Here is a 23,857-nt window from a genome sequence, read left to right as displayed (position 1 = left end):
GGTCAGGCTCCAGGAATCTTGCCAGCTTTTGTACCACCTGAAGCTTCCAAGCATATCTCAGTTGCAGTACCACGTAAATTGATTTGTGATGGATGCGACCAGAGTATTCTTGAGAGTAGCTAGACCCGCCTTATCCTGGAAGGGGAGCAACTTGCACCCCAAATAAAGCTGGGCAAACACTCTGCTGGCCACAGCAGCCACCTCAGCATCCAGGATCAAGACTTTGTCCAGAGGCTCTCCCAAGACTGAACTTTGAGGAATTCAGATTACAGTGGTACCTCGGGTTAAGGACTTAATTTGTTCCGGAGGTCCGTACTTAACCTGAAACTGTTCTTAACCTGAAGCACCACTTTAGCTAATGGGGCCTCCTGCTGCCGCCGTGCCGCCAGAGCACAATTTCTGTTCTCATCCTGAAGCAAAGTTCTTAACCTGAAGCACAATTTCTGGGTTAGCGGATTATGTAACCTGAAGCATATGTAACCTGAAGCGTATGTAACCTGAGGTACCACTGTATTCAAAAGTGACTAACAGATGTGAAAGTCTTCAGATTGGAAAGTCTAATCTTTTGCCATGGCAAACTGTCCTAAGGCACAGTCGCCATAAGTGACTGTCACTAGGAATTATTGCACAATCACTAGAAATTTTGTTTCTGTGTCAATGACCTAAGTATACACTTACCTAGCCAGTATTACCTAGGTTATGCTAAAGCGAAATGTGAGTAATTGGCTTTGCTGCATGCAAGTAAGGAACTCTAATCTCCCCTCCCTGCTCCCTACCCTAGTTCATAGATTGTTTAATGGATTTGTCCATTCTGTTAGGTATTCAGTCAGCCTCACATTTCTTCTTCTTCAATTGAGCTATTCAGGGGAGATTGTGACTCAAAAGCGGCTCATTTGCATTGTGAAAACTTAACTGGCTATTAAGCATGTAATCTGTTTAAGTGACCAATTAAGGGAGTTAATAATAGGCTTCTCTGTTTCATCAGAAAAGATAATAATTGGTAATTTCTATTTATTTTGACCCCTATCTTTGAGTTAATAGCAGTAATTTTCTTCCATCACCTATTTGTTGCCATGGTTATAGCATCTAATTCCAGGTCACTAGGTACCTGTCATGGAGATAAGAGCAGATTTACTTGAATGCACCCAATTTCTGCACTTGTGGGATTATACAAATGGAAGGAAGCCATGCCACCCAGATATAGTTCTGCCGGTTTCAAGTTTTGCCCTTCACTAATCAAACCAATAATCTGATAATTAAGTGCCATCTAAAATCAAATTAATAATTTTTATCTCTCTGACTACATCTAAAATCCCTTTCAGTCTCCCAAGATAAACCTGCTGTACTCTCATTGCCCTGACCATTATTATAATCAAGCAATGGTTAAAGGGCCCTTTTGTTTACCAGACATTTGACCCCTGAACATCACTCCTCCATTGTCTCTTCCCTGCCCTACTGCATGTCATTCCTTTTCCTGCTTTCTGCATTTTACAGTGCAAGTCTGCAAGCATAGCTTATTTACATTCTGCCACATGCTTAAGTTTTCTGGGCTGCAGTTCTAATAACACTTCCCAGGGAGTGAAAATATGCATAGGATTCATTTGCTCCAGTGCAAGCAATCCTAAATGCACACTTTACCTGGGGTTAAGTCCTTTTAAACTTAGCAAGATTTATTTCTGAGTAGACATGTTTGGAGTTGCAATGTTAAGTTGTGTGCCACTAGGAATTGTGCTGGGTGGGAATGCAAATTCACATCTGTATCAAATTATGCATTATTATTATTATTATTATTATTATTATTATTATTATTATTATCTCACATTATGCATTATTACCAGCTATGTGCACATCAGCCTTCTTCAGCCTGCAAATCTGCATGGTCTTGATGATCCATCCTGCAAGAAATTCTTCTGAAACTGCCACTGTGAAAGAGAATGCTTTCACAATCTTTCAACATATGACCTGGACAGAAAGGAGGCTTCCTCATTGGATGTTGTCATGTTGTTCTGTGAGTAAAAGATGTTGGAGGGAGCCCAATACCTCTGTAGAATTTATATGGCATCTCTATGAGCACAATAAGAAGCTGGACTTATCCACATGATTCACCAAAGCATACAGCAGCCTCTTCTGTACATTCATTTATTCTCCTTCCAGAACACATTGCAGGCAATAGATGGGAGGGAAGGATGGTTTGCTATGAAGTTATGACTTCTGTCAAAATCAGAGAATTGAAATTGACAAGATTTTTCTATTTGTATCCCAGGTTTATTTGCCTTTGTCTTTGAACTCTGACAATGCCTCTTGTTTGTCCATGCGGATGATTAAGGGTGTGCAAGTGTGTGTAGAAACCAGCCTACTCTGCAAACAGGGCCAGATTTAGGTTTGAGCTACTGAAGGTAATGGGGCCCTTTATATGTCCAGCTGTCCTTTGTCAACAACAAATTGTCACCGATTTTTGAGTTGAATATATGGTAATTTATGGACCTAATAGGTATCTAAAGCCATTTGCACATAACAAAATATGTACTGTATGTTAAGTTGTAGGTGAACATATCAGACGACACAGTGATTCTTCAAACAGCTCTTGTTTATTCACAGGCCAGAACAGAACTGAACTGAAGGGTTCAGCCAGCCTGCTTATATAGAGCTCCACTAGAACGCAACAGTAACCATTTTCTGTAACTATCCAATCACTGAACGTCACTTGCAATCCCTTATTTGCAAACGTGGACTTGAGTGAAAACTATCTACAGTATCCACCTGCTGGCCCAGAGTGAGAACTTCAGTACATAACAATGTACATCATAGGAGCCTACACAACACAAAACACTGTTGCTGTATGTAGGATTTATTTTATTTGTTTTTTATCTTATATTTTGGAAATGTACATCCAGGGGGTTTTTTCCTTTAATTTTTTTTGGGGCCCCCAAGAGAATGGGGCCCTAAGCTACAGCTTGTTTAGCTTATATGTAAATCTGGCACTGTCTGCAAAGGTAACATTTAACTTCATTGCTCAACCCATGTTTGCCTCCTGCCCTGCACACCACTGGGAGGTGACACCCCCCCCCCCATGTGGCCCTCAGGCTGGGAAAGTTTTTCAACCCTGGTTTTCAGGGTAACAAATCACAGTGTGGGCAAAGTCCCAATCGCCCACCATTGTAATTTGCCCAGAATCAAATTTGCGCCATGGGCCCTGAGAGACAGCAATGCCTCTGGTAGGAAGGATAATTTTTTAAAAAGAAAGAAACTGCTCAGTATAAGCTTAATATTTGTGTCTGCAAAACCTCTTTTTTAGCTGCATTGTAAAGCTCTGTCCTATCCTGAGGAGTAGAAGGTAACTCACCCAGACCACAGCATCAAATTCAATCTGTGTGACAAAAAAATTCTCTTTGGCTGTGTACACACACTACCATTTCCTCTGTGGCCTGTGCACTCTCGCCGCTGGTTTGGAAAGCAGTGTACAGATGACATTAGCTGGAGTCTAGAACTGCCCTGTATCTATCATGCTGTTTCTTTTGAAATACTGCATCCTGATAACATCCCCTCCCAAACCAGTTTCTATCCAAACTGAGAAGAAGAACGACCTTGCTGCATTTTAAGCCAGTAGCATGTATGCGGCCAAGTGTCCATGAGATCCTTGCTGGCTCGAGAAACAATTATGTTATTGCAAATTGAAATGAGTTCATGCAACAACACCATCCATCTTGATCAAAGCATGGAAATAATTGCAGATTCCAAGTCAGTAATTGAAACTGTCCGGAAAAGTGATGAAACATTGTTTCATTCAGTGCACTACCAAGTTTGGTTGTTTTTTGTTTTAATAGGTTATACGGTCAGGATGTAAAGATTGTGGTTTTGGAATTCTTGTATGCTCTCTCTCTCTCTGTGTATATATATATATGAAGACCTAGCACACCAGTAGGCAAGTCAAAGCCCTGTCATTTGCAGCAGACTGTTGACACAACGTTCCTTCGGGGAAATATTCTTTTCTGCTCTATCTAAACTGCCATTCAGTTAGAAACGTACATTTCTAACTCATCAGTTTTGTAGCAGCTGCTCTGCATAATGCTGGACAGGAAATGCAAATGGATAGAATTGCCTTGCTGGATCAGATGAAGAGTCCAACTAGTCTAGCTTTCTGTTTCCAACTCTGGCCAGTTGGTGCCACTGAGAAGCCCAAATTCCAAGCATGTGGATAGCCCTTCCTTGTTGTCCATCTCCAGTACCCAGAATTCCTTGGAACACTGCCTCTTCATAAGGAGGTCTCATTTAGCTATTGCAGTTAAAAGACCAATACCCCATGAAAGATTTCAGGTAGCAGGACTGGGAAAGACCTCTGATGGAAGGTCTATTTTTAGAGGTAACATTACAAGCTCTTTAGAGCAGGAACCATGAATGCCTTGTGTTACAAAGGATAGGTTGCAATGGGCATTATCTCACCCAGGTTGAGACAAGAGACTGGCCAACAAGGAAATAAGTTAGTAGCCTAGTAAATCAGGGTGGCTTATACTAGGAGGTAGAGAACTTCTTATCTTCTTTGTGCTACCTTCAGTTTCTGTTATTTCATCATGTTTTTCCACTTTCTGAACAAGCCAGAGGGACAACTTGATTTTGCAATCCTATACAGAATTAAGTCCCCTTGAATTCAATGAAGCTTACTCTCATGTAAGTTAGTATAGGATTGCAGTCTTTAAATATTCAGCTTAGCTCCTTATGCCCAAGGTGAAGGAGAGGTCATAGAGACATCTGAATTTTATAGCAAACTGTAGAAAATGCCCCCAAATATGGACACATTTTTCAGCTGGGCAATAAATGGCCCTCTCTTGTTTATTGTCACTGAAACACTCATTCCAAAATATTTTTAATGAGAACTCATGTTATGATGCAATGAACAAATGCAGTGTTTACTCCATGAAAGGTCTGCTATGCCAAAGCAAGGTCCCTTCTCCCCAGCGGGGAAGCCACTGCTGATACAAGCTGTGTCATACTTAGGATGCATCCCTTAAGGCTGCAGTTGTCCAACATGCTCGAGTTCTTCCCAGGAATCAGCCAGGTCAGGACATGGCTTGGTCAAAGGTAGCTTTTGTGGACTGGATGTGAAGATAAACTGGAGCTGTGAGACCTTGCAGAAATGATACTGGAATGGACTGGCAGTCCATACTATGGAAAGGTTATTTAAATAATCACATGATTGTGGAGTTATTGGAAGATCTTCTAGTCAAGCATTTTGCACCAATACAATACAGTGGTACCTCGGGTTACATATGCTTCAGGTTACATACGCCACTAACCCTGAAATATTACCTCAGGTTAAGAACTTTGCTTCAGGATGAGAACAGAAATTGTGCAGCAGCGGCACAGCGGCAGCGGGAGGCCCCATTAGCTACAGTGGTGCTTCAGGTGAAGAACAGTTTCAGGTTAAGAACAGACCTCCAGAACGAATGAAGTACTTAACCCGAGGTACCACTGTATCTGTTGTTTGTTTAAGAGCCCCTCAAAAGGTAAAGGATTTCGGCAGGAAATGACAGGCTATACTCCGATTGGAAATGAAGCCATATGACCACCCTAATAACACAGATGTTCTTCTAGTGATTGGTTGGGTGTTCCACAATTGTTTCACTATAGCTCATCCAGACAGTAATGATATGGTGAAATTGACAAAGCCTCTCAGAACAACTAATAAAGAAGAATGATGTATGGACAGTCCAGTATAAATCTACCACCAATGCACTATAATTGTGTCAATTGTGTCAAGAACATGTTGCAGAATACACCTGCAAGAAAAAAGGAAAAAAGCACTCCTTCTGGAGGGGATCTCAATCAAACTGATAGCCTTGAGTTAAATAATATATAAAGCAGTAGTAACATTTTATGAAATTATGATTAATAATAATACATGGTTTCAGTGAAATCATCACAGAATCCCATAGGCCTAAGTGTTTAAAAAATGACCTGTAAGTATCACAGAGATGGGAAACCTCCAGATGTTGCCAGACTCCAGACTCCATCGTCCCCAGCCATCATGGATATTAGCAAGAATGATGGGAGTTGTAAGTCAACAACATCTGGAGGGCCAAAGGTTCTCCATCCTTGCCTTAGGTGATCATCCTTGCCTTAGGCCCTCCAGATGTTGTCGGACTCCAACTCCCATCAGCCTCAGCTCCTGCCAGCATGCCCAAAAGCCAGGAATTGTAATTCAACAACAAGCCATAGGTTCTCTATCTGCGCTGTAACACATAGGGATGCTGAGAGAGGCAGTTAAAACACCAAGAAACAGTGCGAGAGTGGGATGGACCCAGCTTGAAAACCAGTTTTTGCAGTTTAGCTCATCGCCAATCATTTGTTTCATTATTAAGAGCAAGCAGCCTAGGAAGGCTGTGGGAATTCCTCCTCTTCAAAGTTTTCAAGCATGGTTGGGTAGGCATTGACAGGAGTACTTTAAGGAGGCCCTGCTTCAAGGCAGAGGGTTAATGAGACTTTAAGACCCTTCCAGCTCTCTGATTCTGTGAAATAACCAGAAAGTGAAGCCAATGGTCTGGCAAAGATTCTGCAGCAGTCTGTTCTACTGACAGCTCTTTCTTTCCCATGCTGCTTGAAGATGCCTAGACTTTATCACACTAGGATTCCCAGAATGAGCTCATGGAAGCACATGGAAATTTTTCCATAATTTTAAAAATAATTTAAAGAATCCTTTTTCAGTGGTAAAATTGGGGTGGCTTCTCAGGGGTGGTGTCTTGGCATCACAGTGGAATCAAAACATAGAAGCAGTTGTGGGTTTAAAAAGAGGGGAATTGTGGGGGCACAAGAAAGCTTTTGCCATCATGGCATCTATGGAAGAAGTAAAAAAAGTTTTTTAAAATGAAAATTTTGGGTTTGGAGGGCTGCAAAAAAACATCAGGGTGGCATATGCAGGCTACAAATTAACCACTTCTGATCTAAGTTAACGGGCAACAGCTCCCCTAGATTTCAAGCAGGGTTCTTTGAAGGTGCCCAAACTGAACCTGGGACCTTCTGCATGCAAAGCAGATATTCTACAACTGTGCAGCCCTCCCGCCTCAAGTTCTGCAAGAGATATGGACGCAGCACCTTGGTGGCTAATTGAAAGACTAAGCAGCTCACTTTGTCCACAGACCACAGAGGGATTTGTAAGTCCAGCTCCAGAAAAGGAACTAGGGACAATAAGCAATGAAGTTGGATAATGGGCTATGTTTGAGAGGGTTTTGCACAGAGGTTGGTCCCCAGGGGCCAAATGTGGCTCTCCAAACCTCTCTATCTGGCCCTCAGGAGGACTCTTCCCAAACGACACCCATTCCCAGCCGTACACCCCTAACGGTTCTGAATCACACCCTCCTTGAGCACTTTTGCCTGGCTAGTAGGTTTCCTTGAACTCTGATTGTGCATCTTGCTTTGCTACAGATGGGTGGTGAGTGTGTGTATAAAAGCAAAGTTGACTTTTGATTCCCTCCCCCCTAAAGTCGTACAGAAGAGAATGCCACTCTCAGGTTTGAAAAAAGTTCCCCACTCCTGGTTTAGCCTCCACCTGTAATCTAACTGTCTTTTCTGTCAGTAAATCTGAACAGAATTTTAAAAACATTTTCGGTCTTGGTTGCTGCTGCTCCACTAACGGAAAGTCATGACAAAAACGTGTTCTTTGTAGAACCAGTATACAATGGGCCTTTATTTATTTATTTTTTAAAAAAACAACACCTGATGATTTAAGCAAGAATCTAGTGAAATGGAGTGGTTTCCAAGTGAAACTTTTACTAATTGGCCCAAGATGTTAGTCTCCTTGAAGAACAAGCTCCGAGGTGTGTGTAGTATCTGCAAGATTTAAAACTAGCATAAAGAGGAAATTCTTCACAGTGAGAATGATTAATTCTCTGTTGCCTGAACCACCAACATTGGTTTCTTTTGGTTGAACTTTTGCAAAGCAAAATAGGGCATGTTCTTGGAACACCACACCAGATTCTCAAGTGAATTGTAAAAATAAAGTACAGTTTTGTTAAAGTTGCAAAAACACATTATTTTGCTCCATAAACACATTAGGGGAAAGGTAACAATAAAGGATAAGAATGAACAGAAGAAAGAGGAATGAGGGAGAATAAGGCAGAGTGGAAAGATTCAGAAAGGTAGTAGACAGAGAGCTGGTTCCAAAGTAATGCTAAGCAGTTGTTTAGCAAGCTTTGACACAGATGCAAAGAGGAATTAAGAAGCTTCTGGTTGTACAAGAGGAGTCGGGGCAGTGTCCCAGAGCTGTCCTCCAGAGTTAGACCCCAAAAGATGGGCTGGGCTTCCATAAACCCTAGCGTACTTGGACAATAGTCAGTGATAATGGGAATTATAGTCCGGTGCTGCAGTACAGCGGAGGCCTCTCAAAGCTCTAAAGATTAGAAAAAAATGCAGAAAACTCTTTTCCCATGGCATAAAAAGTGATCACTAATAACGCCACAGGTTCCAGGGATGTCACACACACAATCCCATCCTTTGACAATACATGGTCACAAAACATCATGTGCTCATATGTGTTGCAGACAGTGTTTACAGTCATGGACTGTGGGGAGAAAGGCTTTGAGTAAATAAAGTTCTACAGCAGCAATATTTTCCTAGAGAATTGGATTCTTGTGATTAACTATGGTGATATACAGAAAGGACACAAGAAAATCATGCTTTCTCACACGCGCACACCCCATTGACGCATGCTTTCTTTCTGACACCTACCCCCCCCCCCCCAGAACTGAAGCGTCCCTCCTACCCCTGTTGTACAAATCCCCTGAGAGGCTCTGTTGTTGCTTTGTAATTCAAGGGAGATGAGTTAAGAGCTCATCCAGATGTTATGTGGGCAGAAATACCTATCTGAAGCTTAAAAGCCTGTGATTATACTTGCCAACCAGCCATTAAGAAAGAATTAAAGGAAGAAATTATCCCCCATTCTTGTTCCATTACAATAGCAGCTTTGTAATACGCTTGTTTAAATTGCCTGGATTTAATTTTGCTTCTCTTGCTCCTAACACAACGCACAAGACCAGTTTGCTCCATCAAGAAGACCTTCAGAGCTGTCAGGAGAAAAGCCAAGCAGGCAAGGGCAAGAAAACAAAACAAGACCTGAGCAAACAAAGAAGAGCATGTCCTCATTTTTCCTGCTTCTGAAATGCATATGCATATTGCTAACTCTTTCCCAATCGGTGAGAATTCCACAGGCAAAGCTCCAGGAATTAGTTTCCTTTGGATGAGAGAGAACAGGAGAAACCTACTTTGACAGATCCAGAGCTAAAGATTACAGAAAGCATAAACCTGACACCTTTAAAAAGGTCTCAAAGACCTACTTATTAAGCTGTTGCTTTTAGTGGGTAACTTGTGGGTATGTCCTGGCTTTTGTAATGGTCAGGTTGCCGGAGCACACCTGGGGAGGCACACGCAGCCCCCGGAATGAGACAGACCACTCCAGGCGTCTTCCGGATGAAGCACAGCCCGGGACGTTCACAAATCAGTCCTGGTGCGCACCAGCGACACATGTCAAAAGACATGTGCACACTCAATCAGCAGAATACAGTGCTAAGAACTTAATTCATTCTGGAGGTCCGTTCTTAACCTGAAACTGTTCTTAACCTGAGGTACCACTTTAGCTAATGGGGCCTGCTGCTGCTGCTGCTGCGCCGCCACACAATTTCTGTTCTCATCCTGAAGCAAAGTTCTTAACCCGAGATACTATTTCTGGGTTAGCGGAGTCTGTAACCTGAAGCGTATGTAACCCAAGGTACTACTGTATTTCAGAAACAATTGTGGAGTGTGAGTGTAGCATTCTAAGTGATATATTAAGCAATATACTGGTATACAGGACAAAGCAATCATGGCGTCTTCTCACTTCTCCGAGAGAGAGAGAGAGAGAGAGAGAGAGAGAGAGAGAGAGAGTACAAAAGTACAGTACAAGCGGAAGAGAAATAAGACTGGCTTCTGTTCTCACACTTTCCAAGCCTAGAAAGTAAACACAGACATATGATAGACCAATCACACATCCAGCAACGGAGGAGTGAAATGCTGACAAAGTCTTCTTGCTTTATTTGTTAGTATTCACTGTTGTAAACCATTTTTTGAATCTTTCACTGAAAAGTTGCCTGCAGTTTTCTGCTTTACTTATCTCAGGGCTTCCCTATACTGGAGCAAAATGTGGATTTGCACCTATTAATGAAGGGACTTTCACGTGATGTTCTCCTCTTCACAGTGTTGTTCTGGACCCTTCCCCTGTTAAATGTCAGGTTTTCTAATCCTTGGAAAGTCTGAAATGACCAGCCAGGATCATATTTGAAGTAGGGAAAGGTCTGGGACAATACGAGGATAGAGAGGACATTGTGTGGATGCCCCTACATTAATCCCCCCCCCCGCGCGCAGGTTGCCCAGTCCCAGGCACACAGGAGGGCGGAGCCGGTCGGCCGCTTCAGCATCTTGCTGGCTCGGTCGCCCCCGAACTCGCAGCTCAGAGCCGCCCGCAGCAGAAGAGCCCACCGTGGCACTCTGACCGTCGGTCAAGCTCTTCTCCGAACTCAACTCTCAGGCCCCAGACTCTCAGCCTGGTGCCCCTGAGACCCCGGAGCCCAGGTGCCCCACATCCCTAGTGCCTATGGGTAAGGCGGCCCTGATGTGCCACATTTTGCTCCAGAATGGACAGCCCATAAACAGATCCCCAGCTCCAAATAGACAATAAAGCAGCAATTTTGATTTTGAATCAGAGTCCCAAACCAACAGTGTGGCTCAGTCCCTCAGGCTGCTTCCAGTCCAGCTAAACATATTACAGTATTCTCTCCATCTGTGTCCAAACTCAAACAGCTACAAGCTAGTTTTTCTGTCCCTCCCACTAGCTGAAAAGTGTTACCTTCCAAAGGAGAGAGAGAGAGATTTCCAGTCATGAAGGAGCATTAAATGTTCCCTTTTGTTACGTCTCTGACCACCCGTGAGTTGCTTGATCACAGTAATCAAGGCAGCCAAATTTACAACAATATAAAACCTCCCGATTTGAGTTTGCTTTCCGAAAGGGAAGCGTTTTACAGAGAACCGGGAAGGGGAGGGAATGTTATTACTTAGCTAACTTCTATTAAAGCAATAAAATATTTGGCAATTAAACTAGTAGCAGCTACAACCCCACAAGGAAAGAAGTGATCCAACAGGGTGGCCACAGAACGTATTTTCCGCTAACCTTTCATTACTGTAAGTGATGATATCGCATCCAAGTGCAGTGCTTTGCAAATCCAGTTCTTTTTCCAGTGCCCAGGAAGCTAATGACTTTATATGCCCATGAGATAGATTGAGGCACTCACTGAGCCCTTGGTTTGTAGCCCTCAGAACAGAGTAATAATAACCCCTGTAGAAGCCTTTCTACGTGTGACATCCAAATGGAACCTGAATGGAACAAGAAGGTTGTGTTGCTTCTTTTGCAACAGACCAGTGGTCCAAAACAATCTAGAAGGTCTGTATTCAAAGATTTGTCTTGGTCAGTTCAAATCAGTTTTTGACATTGATTCCCAGGCACTCTCTCTTGACTCTTGCACTATAGCCCCATAGCTTCCAAAACTCTCACATCACCTCCCACCCACCAGAATATGCCCCAACTTGTCTCTATGAAGCAGTGGATTTCGCTGTCTGTTGTTTAAGATGCTTCTCCACCCATCTATGTTCAAACTGAGTATTTGTAACTAAACACAAATATTACATAACAGCATATTGTTGCATGACACCTCAAGATTCCAGGGGTGCCAGGCACTCACCCAGGGATTGGTTTCCTTCAAAATTAGGTACAGCAGACATTGTGGTGTCTTTGTGATAACTGGTTTATTTGCACATATATACAACCTGAGACTATGATGGAGAGATTCACAGCATTAACATCCCAAGAGGGCCATGTTTCTCCCTGGCTTTCCAGCCTGCTTCCTGCTTCTAGTAGCTTCTAGCTCACACACCTCAACCCTGGCCCTTGCATTTCTAACCACCAGTGAGTTGAAGGATGGGGGCCCACCCCTTTGCCACCTGGCACAAAACCACTTCCTGTGTTACCTTAATGGCCCATACTTAGAGGGACATTACTTCACCAGGCCTGCCAACCTAACAGTTCAAAAGTATGTCAAAGTGCAAGTAGATAAATAGGTACCACTCTGGCGGGAAGGTAAACGGCGTTTCCGTGCGCTGCTCTGGTTCGCCAGAAGCGGCTAAGTCATGCTGGCCACATGACCCGGAAGCTGTTCGCCGGCTCCCTCGGCCAGCAAAGCGAGATGAGCGCCACAACTGGACCTAATGGTCAGGGGTCCCTTTACCTTTACCTTTACTTCACCAGGAAGCTGGCGTGGCTATTCCAGGATTTGAATCTGTGCTGGATCCAGGAATTAGAAGGGGGCTCAGGCAAACAGCCTACTCCTGGCCTTCCAAATGAAATTAAACCTGGGTAAGTAGTGTGCCCTAGAACTTCTTTCAGCTTGGAAAAACGGGGTGCATGTACATGCATAGCAATACAATTTGAAGATGGGAAGGAAGCTATCTGTTTATACAGAACTGTCAGCTGAAGCAACTGCATTTCTGATGCAAATCAATTGTTCCTACATTCTGATGGATTTGGTACATTTCAATTATTGTTTCCAGCTCTCCATTTTCTTCTCCAGAGTGAGAAATGTACCAAGTTTAATTAATTCTAAGACTCAGTTCAATTTTTTATTTTTCCTCTCTGTGACCCTTATAAATATTGAAAGCGTGGGGAACAAAGAGGGAGAGATAATGTGAGGTTTTAAAATTCCAGACAGGTAGCCGTGTTAATCTATAATAGGGAAAAAAAACACAACGATGCCTGTGGTACTTTAAAGATGAACAGATTGACAGCACAATCCTGTGCATGTTTACACTGAAGTAAACCCCACTGATCTCAATGGAAGATACCTGGGATTAAACCTTATTGAACTCAGCATGACTTACTTCTGAGTAGACATGTATAGACAAAAGATCAATCTTGAACTCTAAAATAACTTCGCAGGAAATTGAAGGTGCCATTCAAAGTATGCAGCTAGGCAAATCTCCAGGCCCGGATGGGCTTACCTCCAAATATTATAAGACTCTGAAGGACTACTTGATACAACCTTTGTTGGAGGTATGCAACCAGATTATGGATGGGAAGAGGGCACCAGAAACGTGGAAGGAAGCTTTCATCACATTGATTCCTAAGACTGAATCTGAAAAGACCCAGCTTAAGAACTACCGTCCCATCTCACTCCTGAATGTGGATTACAAAATATTTGCAGACATTTTGGCAAGTAGACTTAAAAAGGTCCTAAATGAAGTAATTCACAAGGACCAAGCAGGCTTTCTCCCTGGCAGACATTTATATGAAAACACTAGAAACATTATTGACATTTTGGAACTCTTGCAAACTAATCTTAATACAAGAGCAGTGTTAATTTTTATTGATGCGGAGAAGGCCTTTGACAACATTTCTTGGATGTTTATGAAAAAAAATTTGGAAGGGATGGGAGTGGGACGGGGGTTTGAGAATGGAATAGAGGCAATTTACTCAGAGCAAAAAGCTAAACTGATAGTTAATAATGTGGTGACAGAAGAATTTAAAATTGAAAAAGGAACACGACAAGGGTGCCCTCTATCCCCTCTTTTATTTATATCAGTCCTGGAGGTGTTGCTGAACATGATTAGGGAGGACCGGTTGGTACAAGGGATAGAGGTCGGAGCGAAACAATACAAATTGAAAGCTTTTGCAGATGACTTAGTTCTGACACTACAGGAGCCAGAACCCAGTACAAAAAGAGTGCTAGAACTTATAACAGAGTTTGGTCGGGTTGCGGGATTTAAGTTGAACAAACAAAAAACTAAGGTTTTGACCAAAAATTTGACATCTACAGAAACAGAGGGGTTCCAGAGAGAAACAGAATTAAGTGTGGTTAAAAAGGTGAAATACCTAGGGATTTATTTGTCTTCCAAAAACTTGAATTTATTTAAAGACAATTATGAAAAATGTTGGTTGGAAATTAAAAGGGACTTAGAGATTTGGTCAAGATTGAAACTTTCCTTGTTGGGAAGAATTGCAGCTATAAAAATGAATGTATTGCCGAAAATGTTATTTTTATTCCAAACCCTACAGATCGTGGACAGAGTGGAATGCTTTGGAAAATGGCAGAAGGATATATCTAAGTTTGTCTGGCAGGGCAAAAAGCCCCGAATAAAGTTTAAAATACTAACTGACTCAAAAGAAAGAGGGGGGTTTGCCCTGCCGGACTTGAGGTTATATTACGAATCTGCAGCCTTCTGCTGGTTGAAAGATTGGTTTTTGTTAGAAAACACGGATGTCCTAGATCTGGAAGGTTTTGACAATGCTTTTGGTTGGCATGCATACTTATGGTATGACAAGGTTAAAGCTCATAAATTGTTCAAAAACCATATTGTGAGAAAAGCAATTTTTGCAGTCTGGATGAAATACAAAGACTTACTAGAGAGTAAAACCCCGAGGTGGTTATCACCGATGGAGGCCAAGGCTCGAAAAAGGCCCAATATGGAGGCCAAATGGCCGAAATATTGGGAAATAATTGAAAAAATTGGAGACAATTGGAAGTTGCAGAGCCAAGACAAACTAAAAAATAAGGTGCGAGACTGGCTACATTATGCTCAAATTCAAGAGGTGTTTAAGATGGATAAAAAAGTTGGTTTCCAGGTGGAAAAATCGAAATTGGAAACAGAACTATTAGAACCAAAAACTAAGATACTATCGAGAATGTATAACTTGCTGCTTAAGTGGAACACACAGGAGGAGACAGTTAAATCTGCCATGATAAAATGGGCACTGGATGTGGGGCATAACATTATGTTTGAAGACTGGGAAAGGTTATGGAACACCGGAATAAAATTCACGGCATGTAGTGCCCTGAAAGAAAATATTATGAAAATGATATACCGGTGGTACATGACCCCAGTCAAGCTAGCTAAGATATATCATCTGTCTGATAATAAATGTTGGAAATGTAAGGAGGCAGAAGGGACATTTTTCCATCTCTGGTGGACCTGCCCAAAAGTGAAGGCCTTCTGGGAAATGATTTACAATGAACTGAAAAAGGTATTTAGGTATACCTTCCCTAAGAAACCAGAGGCCTTCCTGCTGGGCATGGTGGACCAGAAAGTGTCAAAGAAAGATAGAACGTTGTTTATGTATGCTACCACAGCAGCAAGAATTCTCATCGCAAAGAACTGGAAGACACAAGATTTACCCACGTTGGAGGAATGGCAAACGCAGTTGATGGACTACATGGAATTAGCTGAAATGACCGGCAGAATCCGAGATTTGGATGAAGAATCAGTTGAGGGTGATTGGAAAAAATTTAAAGACTATCTGCAAAAATATTATAAGTTATATGAATCTTAAGATAGTGCATGTTATTGAAAATGTTATGCTTTAGCAAATATGATTAAGCAAATGGTAAAATAAGTTACAAATGAGAAAAGAAGACAAGTGAACCAAACATATTATGTTTATTTTAAAGGTATCAAAAGTGAGATACAACATATTGAATGTGGAGACATAATAATTGAAAGTTGTAACAAGGTTTGAAATAAGGTAACAAATTGCTGATAATGTTATTACAAAGAACGCAGCTTTGGAAGGTGTGGGGAAGTCCAATGTTAAAAAAAAACAAACCAAAAAAATGTTTCTTGCATTTGGTCTTTTCTGTATAATTTGAAATGTACAAAACTATGAAAAGAAACGCAATAAAAAATATTATAAAAAAATAAAATAAAAAAAAGACATGTATAGGCTTGCACCGTTGTGGTGGTTAAATGTCAGAAAGATGGGAGGTCTGTTTTTCTGTGGAGAGTTTACTAAGAGTGACAGGAAGGCATTGCATTTCTGTTGATGAAAAACCAGAAGATGTGAAGGTAAATCAAAGGAAATATTAGAGTTATTGAGAGGCCTGTTAGGGAAGTGAATGCTAATACTAAAATCTAGCCTGTGTCTGTAGCCTGTATTGGAGAGGAACATGTCCATGGAATAATCACCTGCTCTTGGTTTTGCTTTTTAGGAAACTTGGCTTACATTTGTGTTGTTCTCTCCAAGACGATAATTCAGTGAGTTGATCTATGATCTCCCAACCCTTCTAGTTTTCTGTCAAACTGAGACACTTTGTGCTAGAATAAAACAAATTACTGCAGCTAGTTCAATCACTGTATAGTCTGGGTTCTTTCCCAGGCTACCCAAGGCACAGATAAAAAGCAGATAATGCAGGCTGTGCTCACACCCCTGTGTACTTTGCACTTACCAGTGCTGAGTTTTTAATTGATGTTCACATGCTATCCAAAATGCATACATTTCCTGTATTTTCTTATGAATGTACAAAATATATTCCTCTTCTCCCATGCCTTTGGCTAATTAAACCATATATGGCCTTTTAAATTGTGGGTGGGGGCGGGTTGGGTTTTTTGTTGTTGTTATTATGGTATGATTTTTTGTGTTTTTATACTGTAAACTGCCTGTGATCTTCAGGTGTGCGTAGGTATAATAATAATCATAATCCATTCCTGCCAAGTAAACCACCAGGGGCCCGCTTCAAACTCGAGCCAACAATGGCTCCTTGGCATTCTGCCTGCAAACACACCCTTGCTGACCCACTTAACCTGCTGTCCTGCCTCACACAGAGGCAGCGGGGAGCATTATGATGCTTCAGAGAACAGTACTTGGACCCTGCCATAGACAGATGCAGAATAATCCATTTCCATAAGGAAACGTCTGTTGCCCTTAATAGAGAGAGACTGGTTTTCAGCCCTCAAGCAGAAGGGTTCTGCTGAGCTTTCCCAAATTCGCTAGCATTAACTGTTCAAGCCCTGGTCATTCTTATCCAAGCCGACAATAGCACCCCGAAGTCCTGCTTCCCAGGATCCTGCTGTAAATAGGAGAAGACAGAACTCCAAGGGCCATTGTCACTGAGGATCTTTCCATGAAAATCTGGGGAAAGCAGTGGGGAAGTCCCTAGCCTCGCTAATGATGAAACAGACCAGCATAGCCAAGCTGCAGACGTCTTGGTTACTGCTACCTGCTGGTTCCGTTCTAGGTGGGATGCTCAACACTGTTTGTGAGCATAACAGATTGCAATTGGCATAAAAGGAGCTGAAGATCCCTATGGACTGAGGCTGGCCTCTTGTCCACTTTCACCCAGTCAGTGAGATGGCTGTGGCTTGGATAATCTGGAAGTTTACACAACTTTATTGAATAAATCTCCAGGTTTAGAGGCAGTAGGCCACTGAATACCAGCCACTGGAGAACAACAGTGGGAGAGGGCAAATACCTCCCTGCCCTGCATATGGATTTCCCTGAGGTATTTGCTTGGCCACTGTGCAAAGCAGGGTGGTGGACTCAATGAACCTATGGTCTGATCCAGCAGGGCTCTTATATTCTCATTTGTTTATTATTTTGAAGTTCAACTTGTCATTTATTTCAAATGTCTTTTTGAGTAGATCACCTGCATAATGCTTATGTAACTGAGCATTGCCACTTCTACCCAGCAGTCTAATTCCAATTACGGAATAGGTAGTTTACATTGCATTAAATGTATTGGCATTTCCTCATCTACTCCTTTCAATGATTCATAGAATTGGCAGTCGGCAGTCTAACACAACTCCATAGCAAAAGGTTTGAATGTCAAGGCACCACCTCCCTACAGAAAAGCTTATGTCATTGATGGCTACCTTTTCAGTCTTGGTAGCACTTGAGCATCCCCAACCCCAGCACAGGGTCATCAAAGAGGAGTGGAGTACGCAAACGGAGAGCATATCTTTGCAAGAGAAGGTACCCAAAGACTTCTGCAATGTCAATGTTGCCTTCAGCATGATGTTTCATTTAAGAACATAAAAAGAGGCTGCTGGATCAGGCCATTGGCCCATCTAGTCAAGCATCCTGTTCTTCCAGTGCCCAACCAGTGGGACTGGGACAGTTGCCCCCCCCATCAAGTTAAACAATAGAAATACTTAACTAACTTACCAATCACGTCAGTTCTGTCGTCCCCCCCCCCAAAAAAAAAAAGTCCTGCCCTCCCCTAACAAAAATCCTGGCTATGCCCATGAAACTGGAGTAGAAAGTGTACCTCAAACACAGCTGAAAATATATTAATTTATTTATTCAGTATAGTGAGCCTGAGCCTGCAGAATCCCCTCCCAAATGAGATTGGGAAGGCACCTTTCTTGCTGAACCTCAGGCAGACAGCTAAGACTTTCTTGTTCCAGCAGGCATTTAAGTCGATGTTCGGTTTTATGATCATTTTTTTTTATCCTGTTTGTATGGCTTGTTCTCATCCACATCACTTAGAAAGGCAAATAATTAAGCAGTATATAAATGCCTTAAATACCAAAAGAGCACTTGTGGTTTCCAGGATCTGGTATTCAGAAGCAAGACTGCCTGTAACCATGGATTTAGCCCTTACGGATAACAGCTGGCAATAGCTCCTCTATGGATTTGTCCAGTCCTTTTTGAAAGCCATCACTGCTTCCTGGAGCAGCAGATTCCATAGTTCAGATGCTCCTGCACCAAGAGGTCTCTTAAAGTCGCTCATGGACAAAGGAAAACAAACCCTCTTTGCCCTATGTTGTCCAGATTCCACATGGGTGTGATATTTCTGTGCTTTTAATAATTGAAGAGAGCTTCCCCTCCAGTGCAGTATTAACTTAGGGCAGGCTATGCTGCTTTGACAAGACCATAGAGCAGCATTTCTCAAACTGAGCCAGGAACCACTATTGGGCCTCAGGGACATAACCCCCTTGCCCCATCAGCAGTTGTGCTGTGGCCTAATGACAGCAGCAGCACAATGCAGGCATCGTTCAAGGACATGTGTACAACAGGAACGAGTTGAGAGCAAGACTTGAGAAGAGGAAAGGGAAAAGAGAGGGGGGGAGAGAAAATGGGCAGGTGGGTGTTAGGGAAAGAAGAAGAAAGTGGCCGATGGACTGAGGGGATGGTAAAGGAGACAATTTCAAAATAGGGATTAGGTATCAATAGAAAATGATTGCAGTAATTGCCAGATGGCTCAACTGAGCTCTGCCTTGAATCTGTCACCATTTTTCAACAAGACCTGCCCCTGTGTCATCAATTTTCTGAATGGCAAACCCCCGTAACCTCAGTGGGTCCTGAGAAAACAAAATTTGAGAACCCCTGCCATCGAGTCACTCTTGCAAATCTTTGCCTGTTGTTGTTATTGTTTAGTCGTTTAGTTGTGTCCGACTCTTCGTGACTCCATGGACCAGAGCACGCTAGGCACGCCTGTCTTCCACTGCCTCCTGCAGTTTGGTCAAACTCATGCTGGTAGCTTCGAGAACACTGTCCAACCATCTTGTCCTCTGTCGTCCCCTTCTCCTTGTGCCCTCCATCTTTCCCAACATCAGGTTCTTTTCCAGGGAGTCTTCTCTTCTCATGAGGTGGCCAAAGTATTGGAGCCTCAGCTTCAGGATCTGTCCTTCCAGTGAGCACTCAGGGCTGATTTCCTTCAGAATGGATAGGTTTGATCTTCTTGCAGTCCATGGGACTCTCAAGAGTCTCCTTCAACACCATAATTCAAAAGCATCAATTCTTCAGTGATCAGCCTTCTTTATGGTCCAGCTCTCACTTCCATACATCACTACTGGGAAAACCGTAGCTTTAACTATACGGACCTTTGTTGGCAAGGTGATGTCTCTGCTTTTTAGGATGCTGTCTAGTTTTGTCATTGCTTTCCTCCCAGGCTAATTCTTTGCCTATTAGACTGCAATTTATATCCTATCAGAGGAATGGGGTCTTCAGGGCTCCAGGAAGCACAGAGGGTCAGTTAGAAGACTTACGTTTAATAAAACACTTCTTCTCTCTCCACCCCCACCCCAATTTTTAATACATGAGGAATTGATTGGGAGACAAACGCAGAGCAGTTAATAAGCCTTGCTGAGCAAACGAACACAGTCCACAGGGCATACCAGCCTTTCCAGGAAAAGTTTGCCTGCAGTTCTTCAGCTCTACAAAGCATGCACATCTTTTCTCTAAGTGTGGCTATAAATTGACACATATTGGAAAATTCATGTGTGGCTGGAAGGCAAGGGAAGATGAAAAATGCATGGAAAATTAAGAAACCAAACAGTGGTTTAAAGAAGCCTGGAGTCTGCTCTGCAGGAAGTCACTGGAGGTGTTACAGAGATATACAGACAGGAAGATTTTCAGTCCAGCGCCAAAACAGACAATTTAATCTAGAGCTGTGCACAAATGGCCTCTCAAAATTCTGTACCCTGTTTGTGGGTAGATAAAGGGGAAAGGACCATTTCACAGAGACGGACGAATCTGCCTCTTTCTAGTCCATGTCGCTTCTGTGCATGTGTTACCCATAGCACCATCCCATCTCATTGTCACCTGAATCTGCATTTCCCCCCCCCACACACACACACACACTTAATCTCAAGAATACATAGTTTAAATTTTCCTCCCAAAATAGGTATCAAAATTTTCATTGCCTCTCAGATTATGCTGCTGAGAACTGCTTTGCAATATTATTATTTATTATATCTGTTGGCCACTTTCTTACCAAGATCAATTACATTAGACATACAGGCGGCGGCCCCCACTTACACAGGGTTTACATTCCAGACTCGCTCTTGCATAAGAGAACATGTAAAGTGGGCAGCACCCTCTACGAAACCTCCAAATGCCTATTTCCCCCTCCTCTCCAGCTCTCTCCCCAATCCAGACCAAACTATCTAAAGTTGAAGCTTTGGGACCGGCTAGAGGATGCACAGGAAATTGGATGCTGCTACTGCACTGCTCCACGTGTCAGCTGTTAGATGGGGAGGCTGAGCAGCCTAAACAAAGCCCTGCTGCACCTCAGCTCTCTTCGGGGCTTCCTCTGCCCACAGTGATGTCCTCTTCAGGCTCCAGGGAGGGTCTCCTTGCGAGTCATGAGGACTCTCCAGCTCTTTCCCTCCATTTCTGGGTACGATTCTCTTTATTTATTTATTTCCCAGTGTCATGCATAGAATGTACATAAACGGGTGCGTGGGTGGGTGTGGCTGTACATTAAAACAATTAAAAACAACACTAAAAACCTAAAAACACAGTGAAACAGGTAAAAGGTTAAAAAGAAACCACGCAACTAGGCATTCAGAAAAGAGTGATACCTGTTGGACAGCAAAGTTCAGATCCAAGAGGGCCATATGGATAAGCAGGAATATAAAGGAGGAGACAGACCCTGAAAACCACAATGTATGTATATTATTTTGAAATTTTAATAAATTGAGGGTTTTTTAATGAAAAGACATCAAACTGGTAATTATAGAATTTATTACTATTGTCTTTTTACTGCCAGAGAAAGGCACGTGTGGGATTCTCTGCCTAAGGTACCAAAATAACTAAGCCAACCTTGGGCACTATACTTTCACTTGGGTGTGGGAATAGCATTTGCTGTTCTTTCACAGGCCACAAAATATATTGAACTGACTGCATTTAATCCAGTACTGCCTTTGTCCTTTCACTGAATTCCACTGCCATGTTAAGGGTTTGCCACTATTCGCTTTGTCCTTTTTTATATAATTAAAACATACTTGTTTACTTGATTGTACAAAGATTTCAGTAAACTCCTTTCTGAAAGATGGTCATTTGGCTGGGGTTAAGAGTTCAGCACACCCACCATGAGTCAAGTGGAGAAATTATCCAACTATGAGAAGGCTTGTTGCGTTGTCGAGTTAATTTGCAGGTCCCTTTTCGAGGATCAATAAGTGCTAAAAGAAGGGTCCTTTTTTTAAAAAAAAGAAAAGTGGATAGTTGCAAATAATTAGGACAATAGATTTTGCTCCCATGAGGTAAAATGGATGGATTCAGTATTCTGTGCCAAAAAAAATCAAGTCACCTGAAATAAAATGAAGCAACAAGAAAATGACTTATCAAAATTATATGGAGTGTGATAGGCAGAAGTCACACTACAGTGGTACCTCGGGTTAAGTACTTAATTCGTTTCGGAGGTCCGTACTTAACCTGAAACTGTTCTTAACCTGAAGCACCACTTTAGCTAATGGGGCCTCCCGTTGCTGCCGTACCGCTGGAACACGATTTCTGTTCTCATCCTGAAGCAAAGTTCTTAACCTGAAGCACTATTTCTGGGTTAGCGGAGTCTGTAACCTGAAGTGTATGTAACCTGAGGTACCACTGTACTCCCATAACAACAGTAGACACTGTAGGAAGCCTTGTCCAATGGAAATGACATCCCTCTCCTAATGTATTTTATATAAGTGATTTGTACTGGTTAATGTCTCCAGAAACCTATACCTAAAGGTTTTTGTGAACAATTTGATTAGATTCCATCTATTAGAACTCGAAAGGCATGTTTTCCATTAGAAAACAGTACTCAAAACATGTTTCTGCCAAACCTGTTTCAAGGACACAAAGGAAGGCAGCTAGATTATAAACCAGCCAGGTTTCAAGTTTCTCAGACTGGCTTTGTTTTTCTCTAGACAGAATTAGTGCTGTGCTGAACCTTTCAAAAGGTTCCTCTCCTTCAGGTAGGGTTTGGGGCAAAATAAAGTTGCCAGCAAAGAGGCCAGGGCGGAGGAAGAACTTCGTTGAACTTTCTGGTGAAGGAGGGGGAAGTTGGGATGACTTAGAATCATAGAATTGTAGTGTTGGAAGGGACCCCAAGTGCAATCTAGTCTAGTGCAACGCAGGAATGTCAACTGGATCATACATGACAGGTGGTCATCCAGCCTCTGCTTAAAAACCTCCAGTGAAGGAGAGTCCACAACCTCCCAGGGGAGTTTGTAATATTGTATATTTTATTGTTTTAATATGTTGCTCACTGCTTTCTTTTGGTCAAAAAAAACTGGCAAATAAATCAATGTGGCTATAGCGTTGCTATGTAATACAAGGAAATAGAGTGGCATCACAGTGTCTCTTCCAGGGCAGTAGGTGTGTTTGCTGATGCTGCTACTGCTGCTACAGGTAAAAGCCTTCTTCAGTAATAAACAGATCCTAATGCACCATGAGCCACATAGGACAACTTCAGTACTGTTCAACTCTGCAACTTGGGGAGATATTAATGTTCATTGGAATTAGCATCTTGGTAGCGCTGAGATGTGTCAGTCTGTGAAAACCAAAAAGAAAAAAAGTAAATAGTTTAAGAGAAATGAGCCTGAAGAAGGGCCATTTTGGCATAAAAATCAAGATCCTCCAAACCCTTGTGTCATGCAGGTTTCTCCTACCATTTCTGTCAATGAGTGTTTCTCCCTCCTGCTGTGTAATCTTCCCACCCTCTGTGTAAGCAGTGCTAATGATGAACATTATCCCATAGCAAAGCACATCCATCTACGCCCACGTGCGTGAAGAAGCTAGCAATCGAGTACCTTGTTTATAAGTCACCTTTGATATTCTGCTTGTACTAAAAGCACGCAAGATCTGTGATATTATAAAATATGCATAGGTTAATGGGGAAATCAGACACATGAGCTCTGCCAAATGCTTCATTAATGCTCATTCTTTCTCAGATCAGAATAAAGTCTAGCACAGAAATATTCACCCTTGTAATTTGATCGATTCCCCTCCCACCCTCATCCTGGTGGTCCTCACTATAACTGTTCTTCTTTTATCTGAAAGCCACCTTGAGTCCCTGTCAGAGAAAAAGGTGGGGTATAAATACATTTTATTTATTTATTTATTTATTATTATTATTATTATTATTATTATTATTATTATTAATGTTATTATTGTTATTGTTATTATTATTACAACAAAAACAATTTGGCTGGCACTGGGAGCAAGCTCTGCTTTATCTGCAGTCTAACGGGACTTCTGTCACCCAGAAACCAACTTTGAGATAGCCATCATCTGTCTAGTTCTCAAAAC

This window comes from Podarcis muralis, chromosome 5 (genome assembly GCF_964188315.1).
Source record: "Podarcis muralis chromosome 5, rPodMur119.hap1.1, whole genome shotgun sequence".
Taxonomy (NCBI): domain Eukaryota; kingdom Metazoa; phylum Chordata; class Lepidosauria; order Squamata; family Lacertidae; genus Podarcis; species Podarcis muralis.
Note: the sequence above shows the minus strand (reverse complement) of the source record.